Source organism: Acinonyx jubatus, chromosome D1 (assembly GCF_027475565.1).
Source record: "Acinonyx jubatus isolate Ajub_Pintada_27869175 chromosome D1, VMU_Ajub_asm_v1.0, whole genome shotgun sequence".
NCBI lineage: Eukaryota > Metazoa > Chordata > Mammalia > Carnivora > Felidae > Acinonyx > Acinonyx jubatus.
In genome coordinates this window covers 22290541-22304511 of record NC_069390.1, presented here as the reverse complement: position 1 = coordinate 22304511, position 13971 = coordinate 22290541, and positions in this window count along the sequence as shown.

Here is a 13971-nt window from a genome sequence, read left to right as displayed (position 1 = left end):
TCAATTAAGAATTGCAATTACTGTCTTTTTATTATCTGACAAATGAGCATCCCAAATGCTCAATCTTGAGATAGACAAAAAGTAAAACACAAAGTAAAAAATAAAGCCTTTTTTAGTAGGAAGCAAAAACTAGGAGGCCTTAGAGAGAAAAGATTTCTAGCTTAGGTTAGTTTTCCAGAGAAAATGGGAGATAGCAGAAACGGATAGACTTTCTGGTCTAGGTAGAGGTGGTGTCACTTTCAGTGTTTAGTCTGTGACCTCAGCCCCATAACTTGTGTTGCACTTTTAATTTCCTCATCTCTAAAATAGGGACAATATTATCCAACTAATCATTTTATTATCACAGGTAAATAATATTTAAAAGAGCTGTAAATTTTCAAGTGCATTAATATCAATATTCTAGTAATCAGGTAAAAAAAAGTCAGCAGTAGTAAGTAAAACTATATGCATAGATTCAATGTGTCTTGAATAGTGTTTGTGAGTAAAAGTAGTCTTGGTACCATAAGGTTGAGCTCTGCAAAATAGAATATAAAATACAACATATAGTATACAAGATATAGATAATGGATAATAGATAAGATATAATATAAGATAGGTTATTCTAAAAGTATATATACTTTATATATGTCTCATTTATTTTTCTCAATTTCCTCTAATACATAGTTTTATTTATACATATTGTATATTTAACTTGTATTTAAGTTAAATACGCTTTAATTTTATATTTAACACTATTTAATGAATAATTAACAATATTTAACACTAGTCCTGGTGTTCTTGTAAAAACAGTACACTGGTTCTTTTACTGCTTTTCACAGCTCAGGGGGAAAAATACACACATATACATACAGACAGATACAAAATAATTATTTTCTCCAAACCTCATTTTGCCATTTACAAAAGATGGGATTTTGGCTAAATGTTCTCTAAGACCTTTTGACATATTAGTTTTAATTTTAATTTTACCCATCATCCTTAAACCTACCTCTTTCCAAATACCTAAGTATGTATTTAAATATCTATCAGGAAATGAGGGGAAAATAAGGAACGAAAGAAAGAAGGAAATCTAGAACAAATGGCTAGAGAAAGAGAACTAGGATTAAAGTTGTAAAAAAAAAAAAAAAACAATTGAAGCTGCAAAAGACAAATTGTTCTTGGTCTCTCCTGCACCAAATATTCAAGTCAAGATTTCTTTATAATTAAATAAACTATACTTGCTTGTAGTTCAGATATTTCTAGGTCATTACTTAAAAATGAACTTGATAACAAACTGATGGTTGCCAGAGGGGAGGTAGGTGGGGGGATGGGTAAAGTAGGAGATGGGGATTAAGAAGTATACTTGTCATGATGAGCACCATGGAACTGTTGAATCACTATATTGTATACCTGAAACCGATATAACACTATATGTTAACCAGAATTCAAGTAAAAACTTAAAATCAAAACAAAACAAAAAAAAACCCCAAAACGAAAAACAAACAAAAATGAACTCGATGCCTACAGTACATTGTTTTTAAAACTCAGAGTTATGATAGGAATTTATACTGTTGAGGTAGAATATTTAAAATGTTCATGTATTTGTTTCCATTTTCAACGTCTCCAATTATTTAAGTTCTGGAAACTTAATTATAGAAGTGGTCTCAAAAATAAGGTCTTACAATGAATAAAACTAAAAGCACAAAAATTTTAAAGTCCCTGGAAGATACCTTTTTGGCAGAATGGGTCACTATTTTTCTTACGATTCTTCTCTTGGTGCTAAATTGATATTCCTCGGTGGGGCTATGCGGGAGACTCTCCTAAGGGAGATATAGCATCTCAAAGCACTGAGCTTCACCAATTCTAAAATTTCAATAGCGCTTCGCATAACCTAGTGTTGTTAGGATCAAGAAGATTAGAAATTAACATCATTCCACTGATGATTCTGAGCCCCCAAATTGTGTGACAAGGATGCCCAACCTGTCTCAGTATTTCTGCAACAGCATGGGTCATTTGGGCAGTCGATTTTGTGCTTGGGCAGATATTACCCCTTGTAGCCTCAGATTTAGTCTCTTTCTTTACTCTCTGAACAAAAATACTAAACACACGGCTGTTGCCAAGTTTTACAAACCTAAAATCCCTTGTAACATGAGGGAAAGAAAAATACAAGTTTGCTTAATTTCTTCCGTCTGCTTCTCCAAGGCAATACTACAGGGAACCAAAAAGAGATCTACAGCAGCAATCCCCAGGAGAACAGGGGCACCTCTGTGGGTGTTGGGATCCATAATGGTTTGGGGGGGGGGAGTTAATAGCGTTATTTATATATGTGTCGAATCTCAAGGTTTTATTTTCTCTTTTGAAATACATTTCACAATGTATTTCTAAGTACAATAAAATACTTAGGATTTTTGGTTAAATACACAAATAAGCCAAGTCATATGAAAAGGTGTTTGGTATCACTAATTATCAGGGAAATGAAAATCAAAAACAAGGAAATATCACCTTGCACCTGCTAGAATGGCTATTATAAAAAAGACAAAAGACAGATATTGGTGAAGGTATAAAGAAAGGAGAAATCTTTTTTATTATTTAAAAAAATTTTTACATTTATTTATTTTTGAGAGACACAGAGTGAGAAAGACAGAGCACAAGTGAGGGAGGGGCAGAGAGAGAAGGAGACACAGAATCTGAAGGAGGCTTCAGGCTCTGAGCTGACAGCACAGAGCCCAACGTGGGGCTCGAACTCACAAACCATGAGATCATGACCTGAGCGGAAGCGGACGCTTGAACAACTGAGCCACCCAGGTGCCCCAAGAAAGAAGAAATCTTATACACTGTTGGTAGGAATGTAAATTGGTGCAGCCACTGTGGAAAATAGAATGAAGTTTTCTCAAAAAATTAAAATAGAACTATCATATGATACAGCAATCCCACCACTATACAGCATGGTGACTACAGTTAATAACTGTATTGTGTACTTAAAATATGTTAATAGAGTAGATCTTAAGCATTCCCCCCCGGCACACAGACACAAAAGGTGACTATGTGAGGTGATAAATACAACCTGATTGTTGTAAACATTTGACAATGTACACATCTATCAAATCATCACATTGTACACTTTAAAAACGTGTATTTGTCAATTATCCATCAATTAATCTGGGGAAAAAGAAAGTATTTGTAACATACATGACAAAATGTTAAAATTTGTTTTGTAATGAGTACTTCCAAATCAATGAGAAATTTGTTATATAAATGGGTCATATAAACAGCTCAATAGAAAATTAGCAAAAGGAATATACAATTTCTAGCAGAGAGAAATGCAATTGATCATTTTATTTACTAAAATTTGATTATCCTCATTAATTAAGTAGTGCAAATTTATTTTTATTTTTATTTTTATTTTTTGAGAGACAGTGCATACACGTGAGCAGAGCTGAGCAGAGAGAGAGAGAGAGAGAGAGAAAGAAAGAGAGAAAGAATCCCAAGTAGGCTCCATGCCCAGTGCAAAGCCCAACACAGGGCTTAATCCCATGACTGTGGGATCATGATCATTGCTGAAATCAAGAGTCAGACGTCCAACTGACTGAGCCACCCAGGCACTACAAGTATTGCAAGTTTGAATAGAAATATGATAGTCTCTCTAGGAAGTGTTGAGAAATAATCACCTTCACAATTTGCTGGCTGCAGTGTAAATCTGGCTATTTTTTACACTTGCCATCTTACTCTAATACATAAATGGGTATGTCCATTAGTCTACTTATAGAGATTTATCCTACAGAAATAATCACACAAGCTTGCTAAAGATGTCCATAAAATTAGAATAATGGCAAACATTTTATTTCATGATATGTAAGTCATCTAACTTAATCATCATAAAACACTACAAATTATTTTTATCTATTATTATCCCACTTTTATACCTGAGGAATCTCAGGATGACAGAAGTTAAATAACTTGATCAGTGTCAAAATAACTGTGATGTTGAAATGAGTCTGCCTATCTCCTGAGCAGCTCTTTTCAACGAGGTAATTTTAGTGAAAATAGTTGACTGACTCAGCCTCCGTTCACGCTTTTCTGGACCTTCCTTTACTGTGAAATCAGGAAGGCTTAAACACACACCATCACAAGGACTCATTGAAGCTAGGCATCCTGATGTACCAGGGTCAAGCGTCCATTTACGCAGGCATACTCCTTTGAGATTCAGAAGACGGGATTCATGCGGAGACCAGGGAACAGTTCCTTCCATTTTCTGCTGGCAGCTTGGGAGTGCTGGGTTCTTTTTGTGACAGCGGCTTAGGGACCAATCAGTAATTTCATAGGAATCGAGTTCTATGACATCCACTTGGCTAGTGCAAATCATAACAGTGTGGCAAAACTCTGGGTCTATGTACTCTCTGCCTGAGCTTCTTGATACTTGAATCACAGCTCAGGAGAATTTTCCTGGGACCAACAGATAAGATGGCAGCAGTGCCTTCCTGATTCTGGAGATAAGAGCTTCAGCGTTCTGTTCCTTGAGTCAAGAGTTTCATGATGTTTGCAATATATGTCCGAAGTTCCATGAATTCGAAGGACTGCTTCCTGACGTCCAGCCTTCTAGGTTATGGGAAAGATAGCCATTTTCCGGGTGGCCTTGTTCCATGGTGTAATTCTAGAAACTATCCCTTTAAGCCTAGTCTAGAACTCACTCTTCTAGCCATGCTAACAACTTTGATAAAAGCTCAGAGCTTTCTCATTTCTGCAATTAAATACTTGACTGTATGGCTATCCTCGGAAATGTTCTGAGTTTGATTATAATATTTAATAATTGAAAACAATTTAAATTAATATGATGGGGAATTGGATAATATAGGTATATGAAACATCTATACAAGGATACAGAATCCAGCAATTAAAACACACATTATTAATGTGAAAATATTATTAAACATAGTACTGAGTGAAAAAGCAGGCTATAAAACAGGTTGCTATGTGTATATGTGTGTGTTTAGGAAAGGCAAGCTATATAATAAAATATAAATAATCATCTTTTGTATTATTACTTTTGGTAAATCTCACTTTCTTCTTTAAGAGCTTTTTTATATTGTGTGAAATTTTAATGAGTACCATTTCTCTAATAACAATAACAAAAATAAAAGCTATTTTCATTTTGGGCAAAAAAAAAGAGAACATCATTATCTTATCTTGGATATGTGGAACAGCATATTCTCACTACTCTTCTTTGATTATTTCTATCCTTTTTTCCATATGATTTTATATTAGCTTAATTGCACAAGCCACATTCAATTCTTTTGGAAGATTATAAGTTTTAAAGGCTAGGATTAAAAATGAATACTCATTATATACTAATGTTAAAAACTAGCTTTTAATGGTGTGATTTCTACTTGTCCCAATATATTCCTCCACAAGGCAATCTTGCCAAGTCATTCCACATACATTGACTGTAGTATGCCTTTTGACTTAATTGCACGATTATATGTTCTTGGTATCAGATTCGGTTAGGAGAAGTTGAGGAACCTTCAAAACCCACTCCTTCAATCCTCTCCATGTCTCTAATAATGTTTTTCCCCTCCTCTCTTTACTTACGTGGTAAGCCGTGTAAAATAAACATTAAAGACCTAAGCCCTGCTGGATGGACAGAGAAAAGGGGAGGTTGCCTGTGTCCTGACCCTTGAACGTTTCAAGGTTTGGGTTACGCGATTTGCTGAATGTGAGAAGCCTTGCTTTGCACAGAGGTATATCTTGTTTCTGGATACTACGGTTGCTAAGAGGATAGAAAGTTGATGGTGCTCATCTTTTGCAAATACCCCATTCTGTGTTTGCTGCCAAGACCATCAAAATCCAGATGTTTTTCCATAGGCTACTGGTAGGAACCAATGGGAAACTAGACAGACTCAGTTTTCGCTTCTCCCATGCATACACACTCACACACACACGCACACACACACACACACACACACACACTCTATACTGTTATGGGTATTTCAGAAACAAACAAACAAAAAACAAAATAAAGATAATCTTAAACCACATCTCATTAGTCCTCAGTTGTTTTTTTGTTTGTTTGTTTTGTTTGGGTTGGTTTTGGTTGGGTTTTTGTCTAATCTGGTTTACCTAGATTGTATTCATTACTCCCAAGGTTCTCCCTACCTTTTGACTATTATAAAAACTCCAAGTTAATGTTTTTAGTCCAGTCGCTAGAACTGCAAAAAAATCTGCTCCATGATATTATCATAAATGTGTATAACTGCTTAAGGTATTTCTTCCCCCAGAGATATTTTTCTCAGGGTTTGAGCTCCTAAGTCTATCTCAGACACTCGTACTCCAAGCACTTGAAGCTTTTAAAAATATAATACTTACAATAAAGTACAATCTTGTACTTTATTTTCTGTAAATTTATTCATACGCACCCCTGGCCTATAGATTTCTTGAGTTCAAGGAACACCTTTTATGAGTCTTTACAGTACTCACTTTTTCACCGAGTGCCTGGCCAATAGTTCCTGAAGCTGCATCTGTATTTTGAAAGCTTATTTAAAGTCCAAAGAATGAATATGTAAGAGGGAGCATCAGCTGTGTCTGGACAGTGGCTAATGGGGAAATATTAGAGAAATGGTGGTCAATATAGAGAGTATTTAGATCACAAGCCTTCTCATACCTCTTGAATGACATTACTGTGTAAAAATGAGTAAAAGACCAGCTATACTTAGAGCTAAATGGGATCTTTCAGTGCATGTAATTTGTATGTCCTTCAGGAAGATCACACAAATAATCAAGAGAATGATGAACAGTGGGAGGATGTCCAGAAGTAGATAAAATTGAAGGACCTCCAATGTTTTCCTTTCTTCCATTTTTCTTATTCCTCTATACCTTGGATATATCCTTTCATATTATCTCAAGCCATCTGAGTTTTCTCAAGGACTTTTATTCACACCACTTAGGTTTTAGTGTGGTTGATGCAATGTCCTCTCATCCAATATCTATTTTTCTTTCTTTTTAATTAATACAAGGCCAATATTGCCAAGAAATATATATATATCTAAAATATATACATATAAGCACATATACACATGTATATACATGCTTACATATGTGTATATACATATGTATCTATGCATGTATATGTATATTTCACCTGAAAAAAAAGGTGGGGGGCGGAGTCTGGTGAGCATAAGCAAAGACACTTGAATACAGCTTACTGAAGTACACATTTTTTTTGGCCTTTTCTCCCTCTCTTCTTATTTTTGACCTCAAATATAGTCTAGATAGCTACAGTCCTGCTTTATTTTGTACCGTAGGATGACCTTCAACACGAAAAGTAAACACAAAAAGCAGTAGAACAGAAAGAGAAGGAAATTCTGTCTTTGCTGAGCCATCATGGAGTACTGACTTATTTGGGAGTAATTAAGAACAAACAATAAAACCTACAATTTGTTTATGCCCACATTTTGCTGTTGTTGCTACTTTTCTTCAGTCTTGTGGTCCTGTCCCAGTTACAGTGAAAAACAGATCTTAACTGACAGTTTCAGTTTCTCCTTGTCTATCCTTATTGGAAGCAGAACATAACTGGTTCCCATCATCTGGATTTTATAGTCAATATATATTTGAATTCTATTAAACTTTTCCCCTATTTTTCTCATTTTATTCTTATACTTCATTTACTTGATTTTTTTCTTCCATTACCCAACTTTGTGATTCTTTCTGAATCATCTCTGAGTTTTCCAAACTCCTCCCATAAAACCGTAATTTTAAAAGTAATATGATAAATTAGTGTGCTTATTCCCCAGTGCTATTCACTTAAAATTTGTCTATCAGTGAAATGATAATCTGTGTTATAGAAAAAGAATCATTTCTCTAACCTTCACTTTTTTTCTTCCACATAAAATAGACTTTTTATTCCCATGGAGATGTTCCTGCAAAGGTCCCAGAATGTAGTACAAATAATAGTTAAGACAACAGTGGAAACCTCAACTCACCAATCCATTCATTGATGCATAGAATTGTAAAAGGTTTTAGAATACAACCTTAACTCCTGGCTCTGTGCCAATACATAGGCAATGGCGAAGTTCACAGTTCCACATTCTGTCTCAACACTAAAACCTTTGTTTCCACTAGTCACTTCCTTGCTAGTATTCAACTCATCACTTTGAAAACCACTTTGATAAACAGATACCTTGAACACTGAGGGATCTATTTAAAAAAGGCTAAATTTCTGTTTTAGCTTGTTAAAATTACATTAAGAACAGTTACTGAAATGGAAAACATGGCAATTATTTACAGAGGAATTTTCTTAGGGAAAAAGAATAAAATTGTATTTTTCATTTAGATTACCCAGAGAAATACATGTTTATATGTGTTCCTCCTCTAGGAAAGGAAGAAAAGTAATATTATAGCTACCTGAGGATTCGTTGCTTCTTAATCCTTTATTAAGTGCCCATTATAAATCTTAGTAAGAGATTGTCTACATGCCAGACCCACTGATATGGTGGTAAAGTAGCTTTGAAGATATTAAGTTGAAAAAAGGACATCTCTAAGCTGTCAATATATAAACAAGAAATGTACATTTTCCAGGGGTGCCTGGGTGGCTCAGTCAGTTAAGCGTCTGGCTTGGGCTCAGGTCATGATCTCGTGGTTCGTGGGTTTGAGCCCTGTATGGGGCTCTGTGCTGACAGCTCAGGGCCTAGAGCCTGCTTTGGAGTCTGTGTCTCCTCTCTCTGCTCCTACTCTGTTCACCTTCTTGCTCTCTCTCTCTCTCTCTCTCTCAAAAGTAAATAAACCAACATCAGAAAAAAGAGAAATGTATGTTTTCTGTATATTCACAACAGAAGATCATGTGCCCACAGATTTTAAGGGTTCAAAGACGTGGCTATTTTTTTCTATTTAAACCTACATTGTTTCAATTTATCCTGATCTAATATGTTTTGTTTTGAGTTTTTCAGTCACTGGGTTATGTTTACCAACTTGAAATAAAAAGAATCTAACTTCTTTCATGTATGACATTTAGCAAAGGTGCCTAGTTGGTCCAAAGAGAAATCATGCTTTTATCCAAAGTCTTCTAGCAGTGTGGCACAAGCACCACAGTTAGGATATACAGCCTGAAATTCCTATCCCTTCAGTTTTACTTAGACCTGAATGCCATTCTTCTCTTTCCAAATGTCTAAGTGAGTCATGGACACCAAGGATCCTTTAGCAGTGACCACGGATGGGAAAGCTTGAGCCTGTTACTTGCCTGCCATCATAATGTTACCTTTATTGTTTATTCAGTGGAGTTAGATACAGTATTATAAAATTCTATCTATAGAAACTACTTATCCAGGGAAAGGAAAAACAATTCTGCCATCTAGCAGTAGCTGCTATTGCCAGTCTGGACATTGTCTCTAAAAGCAGTCATCCCCTTCTTCATTCTTTCAGCGTCTTTGAACACCTTTTATTTACCAAGCACCATAGTCTATCAAAGCTCTGACAATACAAACACGGAAAATGGTCCTCTAAGGTCAACATCTTAGGAAGCTCCTTCCAGCTTAAAAATTCTATTATCATTTACTTGAGGTATTAAGTCATGGTGCCTTTCTTAGAAGAAACTTGTTTCTTTCTAAAAAAGGTTTTAAAAAGGGAAAAGCTAGAAAGTTTCCAATACACAGAAAAGCTGCAAGAAATGTAAAAAAAGAAAACAACCACATGCTCTTTATTCAGATATACCAATTATCGACATTTTGTCCTAATTTTCTTTTTTTTCCCTATATATTCACATTATGCCTATTTTCCTAAAGCTCTTGAGGTTGAGAGGCATACACCATGTGCCTTTACCTCCAAATACTTCAGCGTATATTTCCTTAGACTAGCACGTCCTATTATATAAATGTAACCCAATTACCTTAATCAAATTTAAATGTGACATAATCATCTCTCATCCGTATTCCAATTTTTAAAAAAATTTACCCACCATTGTCATTTATAGTATTTTTTCTTCGTCCAATACAAAATTCAGTCTAAGATCCCATATTTAATTTGTTGTCATCTCTTTTTATCTCCTTTACTTTATCTCTACTCTACTCTACTATCTCCTTTATCTCTACTTTAATCCTTCAGCACATATTTTTCTTTTATGACAGTTCCAAATGCAGTATTTTTTGTTTTAATAAAATGTTCTGCATTTTAAATTTCTCTGGTATTTCTTCGTGGCTACATTCAGGTTATGCAATCCCAAGTGGAATACTATATAGGTGATTATCTGTCCTTCTTGGGCTGCCACATTTGAAGGCACATAATGTCCATCTGCTTTTCTTGCCTCAACTTTTAATAAGCTTTTATTTTGGAATAAATTCTAGATTTACAAAAAAGGGTTCAAAGAGTACACAGCGTTCCCCCATGCTCTTCTCCCAGAACTGAGAAATGAACATTGGTACTTTTCTATTAAACAAACTAGACTTCATTCAGGTTGTACCAGGTTTTTCAAGAGTATCTGTTCTGTTCTAGAAGAAAGTCCAGGATAACAAGTTGCATTTAGTTGGAAATTTCGCCTTATTCTGTACTGATCTGCATCAGTTTCTTGGTCTGCATCAGTTTCTTGGTCTTTCCTCATTTTTCATGACTTGGACAGTTTTAAGGAGTGCAAGTCAAATATGTCGTAGTACATGGGGTTTGCCTTTTTTTTTTAATGTTAAGTTAAATCATTCAGAATGTCCAATTTTCTACTGTATTGTTCTATTTTCTCCTTTCTTCTAAAAAGTCTATGGGAAAACATCGCAAATATCCTTTCCTATTAAAAATCCTTGTCTCCTAAATTGAGCACCCATTGATGATTTTTAACTAAACCAATCTTTAAATGATGGTTGGAAAATGACACACCTGAATCTACTATCCTCTCCAAATTTACCAGTTGAATTTGGTGTTCTATTATAAGCAAGAGCCCTACCTCCGCCTCCCTTTCTGTCTTTCTTTACCTATTTATTAGTGTTACACACTAATGAAGTTACATTTTGTGAATGAATTGTAATTCATTACAGCCCTTAGTTACTTTGGTGCTCAAAGAGTTCAAGATTTATGCAGCAGCAACCTTTTCATACTGGTTTCAAGATCCTTATAACCTCCCTTGCTCTGTCAACCTTAGAAATATTTCTTTTCGGTCTGGATGAAACAAAAACAGTTCAAGCTCATCTTATCCCATTCCTATCTGAACCTCCAAAATCAGTCATTATCCAAGGAAAAGTCCTTTCGTAAATGTTCCATGTCACCCGCAAAACAATGCTTCATAGTGGAAAATAAATTAGTGATGTCAAATGCATTATTGATAGCAATCCTTCTGTCAAATTTAGCTTGGCCTACTAAATATTAACTAGGAGTTACATGTATATTTCAAATTCCGATACCAGTTAGGACTTCCACTTATTGCCACTATATTAAACAACACTATATAAAATAAACATTTAGAACCTCAAGAATAGGTAATTATGCATACTCTGGCATCCTATTCACACCAAACTCAGCTGAGCATACACATACCTCAGATCAACTGTGTTCTTCTTTTTACAACTATTTTCTTTCTTCTACAACTATTTTCGTATGCTCTCTGAGCCTCTACCCTATCTTTCTCTATCTCACTCTAACCCTGCCCCACACATTTCCATTGTGTATGTCTAAACCATTCTTAATTTCTTCATAGAGTACTTTGCTCCAATCTACCTTAACAGAAAACATCTTTTCTTTCCTTCCAATGGCAGATACCTCTCCTCATTCCTCAACACCACAATCATTGACTTATATTGACACTAATTTTATTTTTCTTCTATCCCCAATTCTGTCACAATCGTATAGGGTTTTAGTGTCTATTCAAGTCATTCTAAGCTTTAAGTACAGCATTCCTTGTATTCTCAACTACAATTATCAACCCCATTTTGATGTACCAATTTTCAAAACACAAGCTTATGATCTTCTCATATTTAAATTGATTTATTTGTGAAGAAAACTTAGTACATCATTTTTTAATGGTTCATTATTTATCCTTCCAGAGGTCTCTCTCATTTCCTCTCCCTTCTTCTTCCCATTTTTTTCTCTCACCCCCATTCTTTAAACTGTTCCTGATCGATTTATACTCCCTTTTTGCCTCTTCATCAGCACTACTTTTATTCACTTCTACATCTACCCAGCTTTGATTTTAATTTCTATCATTTCATTGCTTTCCTACCAGCACTATAGTCATTGAATGCCAATGCCTTTCCACCATACACACACTGAAAATTTAAACGCTGAAATTTAAATTCTGAAAATTGAAACTCAACTGTCCCCATTACCCTTTCCAAAATAGGATGCATAAAATGGCAAATCTATGTAGATTGATGCCACAAGTACAGTACTAATCTCAAATGGACTCAGTCCCACTTGGAAATCCTTTTACTTGCTAGCAATCAGCTCCCAGTCCTGTCAACAGCTATTCTAATTTTTTCCTAAACTAATTTTGTCCACTTTTTTGTCGCATATAAATTGCCCTTGAAATTCAGCATGAAAGCAGACACTCTGAGGCATTAACATCATTAACTCCCCCCTCAACCTACAAATGTGCCTATGTGTTCACAAATTCTATTCCTTTGCCTCTGTATCAGAGAAAGTCTTCATTCTCTTATCCAAATCCTTCTCTTCTCCCTAGGATCTTGGCCACACCCAACACTGCTGCGTAATCTCTCCTCTGCATTTTCTGTCTCTTTCTCTCAGTGGATTCTAAAGTTTCAGCCTCTGAAACTGCTAAAGGCTTTTTCATGCTACAAATATTTCCAATAAAATTCTGTTCTTTTAACAGTTGCATTCCCAGGGCTTTATCCTTTCCTAACCAAGCTTTTATAGTGTGTGTGTGTGTGTGTGTGTGTGTGTGTGTGTGTGTATTTTTAATCTCCTTTTCCTGACCTTTAATTCACACACTTGACCCCTGCCTTCTGGATTCTTTACCCACATCAACACCACAACAACTCTTCGTGGGGTCACCACTGACCACCTGCTTGGAAAAGTGTTGATCCTTTTCCTTTTTAATCATTGACCTCTGGCTGACATTTATTGCTGTTGATGGCTCTCTGTCCCTCTGTTCCCTTGGTGTCTACTACCCTTCTTTTTTGTCGGTCTTCTCTGTCTTTCTGACCACTCTTTGTTCTTCCACTGAATTGTCTCCTTAAGTTCGTAGAATGTACTGCTCCCCATTGCTCAGTTATGAGCCTTTTTATTTCTCTTCTTAATCTATACTTTCTTGAGTATTTTATCCAGTTATGTATAGTTTTAATTACCACACTATATTCCTAACCACAGACTGCCTATTTTTAGCCTTAATCTCTCATCCAATATTCAGAAATTTGCACCTTCTGTCTAAAAAATATATCCACTTATACACCCTTATAGTACATTAATCCACTCTTTCAAATTATTTTTCTCCTTTCCCAGTTCCGCTATTTTTACTCTTTTGTATACCCTATTCTAGGTACTGGAATCTTCATAGTGGCAAAATGGAATCTTTCCTCCTCTTCTTGTTCCCCGAATTCAATACTGAACCTCTCACCAACTCCTGAAAGCTCTGCTTCTCTATATTTTTTAGCATAGGCTCCACTGCCTTAGTTCATGGTCACGCCTCTTATCAATCTTTCAATCTGTTCGTCCTCACCAAAATTTTAATAATGTTCCCACACCTACTAAATACATCGATTAAGAAATCAATGGATGTAAAGAAATGGTCATACTATTCAATTAAGAATCCTCAGCCAGTGATTCATATATGTGATTCTGTAACTCTATTATCACACACTAATATACATTGATGTACCTACTCTGACCTGAAAAAGCAAGGTAGATCACTGAAACCAAGATAGACCTGACTGGGCATCATCACCTTGATTCAGGCTCTTTATTTATGTCACAGAAGCAGCAGAGTACCACATTCTTTTAGTGGATGCCCTATGTATGCAGAAGACCAGTTCAAGCCAGCCTAGTCCTTAGAGGAGCACTAACCAACAAGCCAAGAGA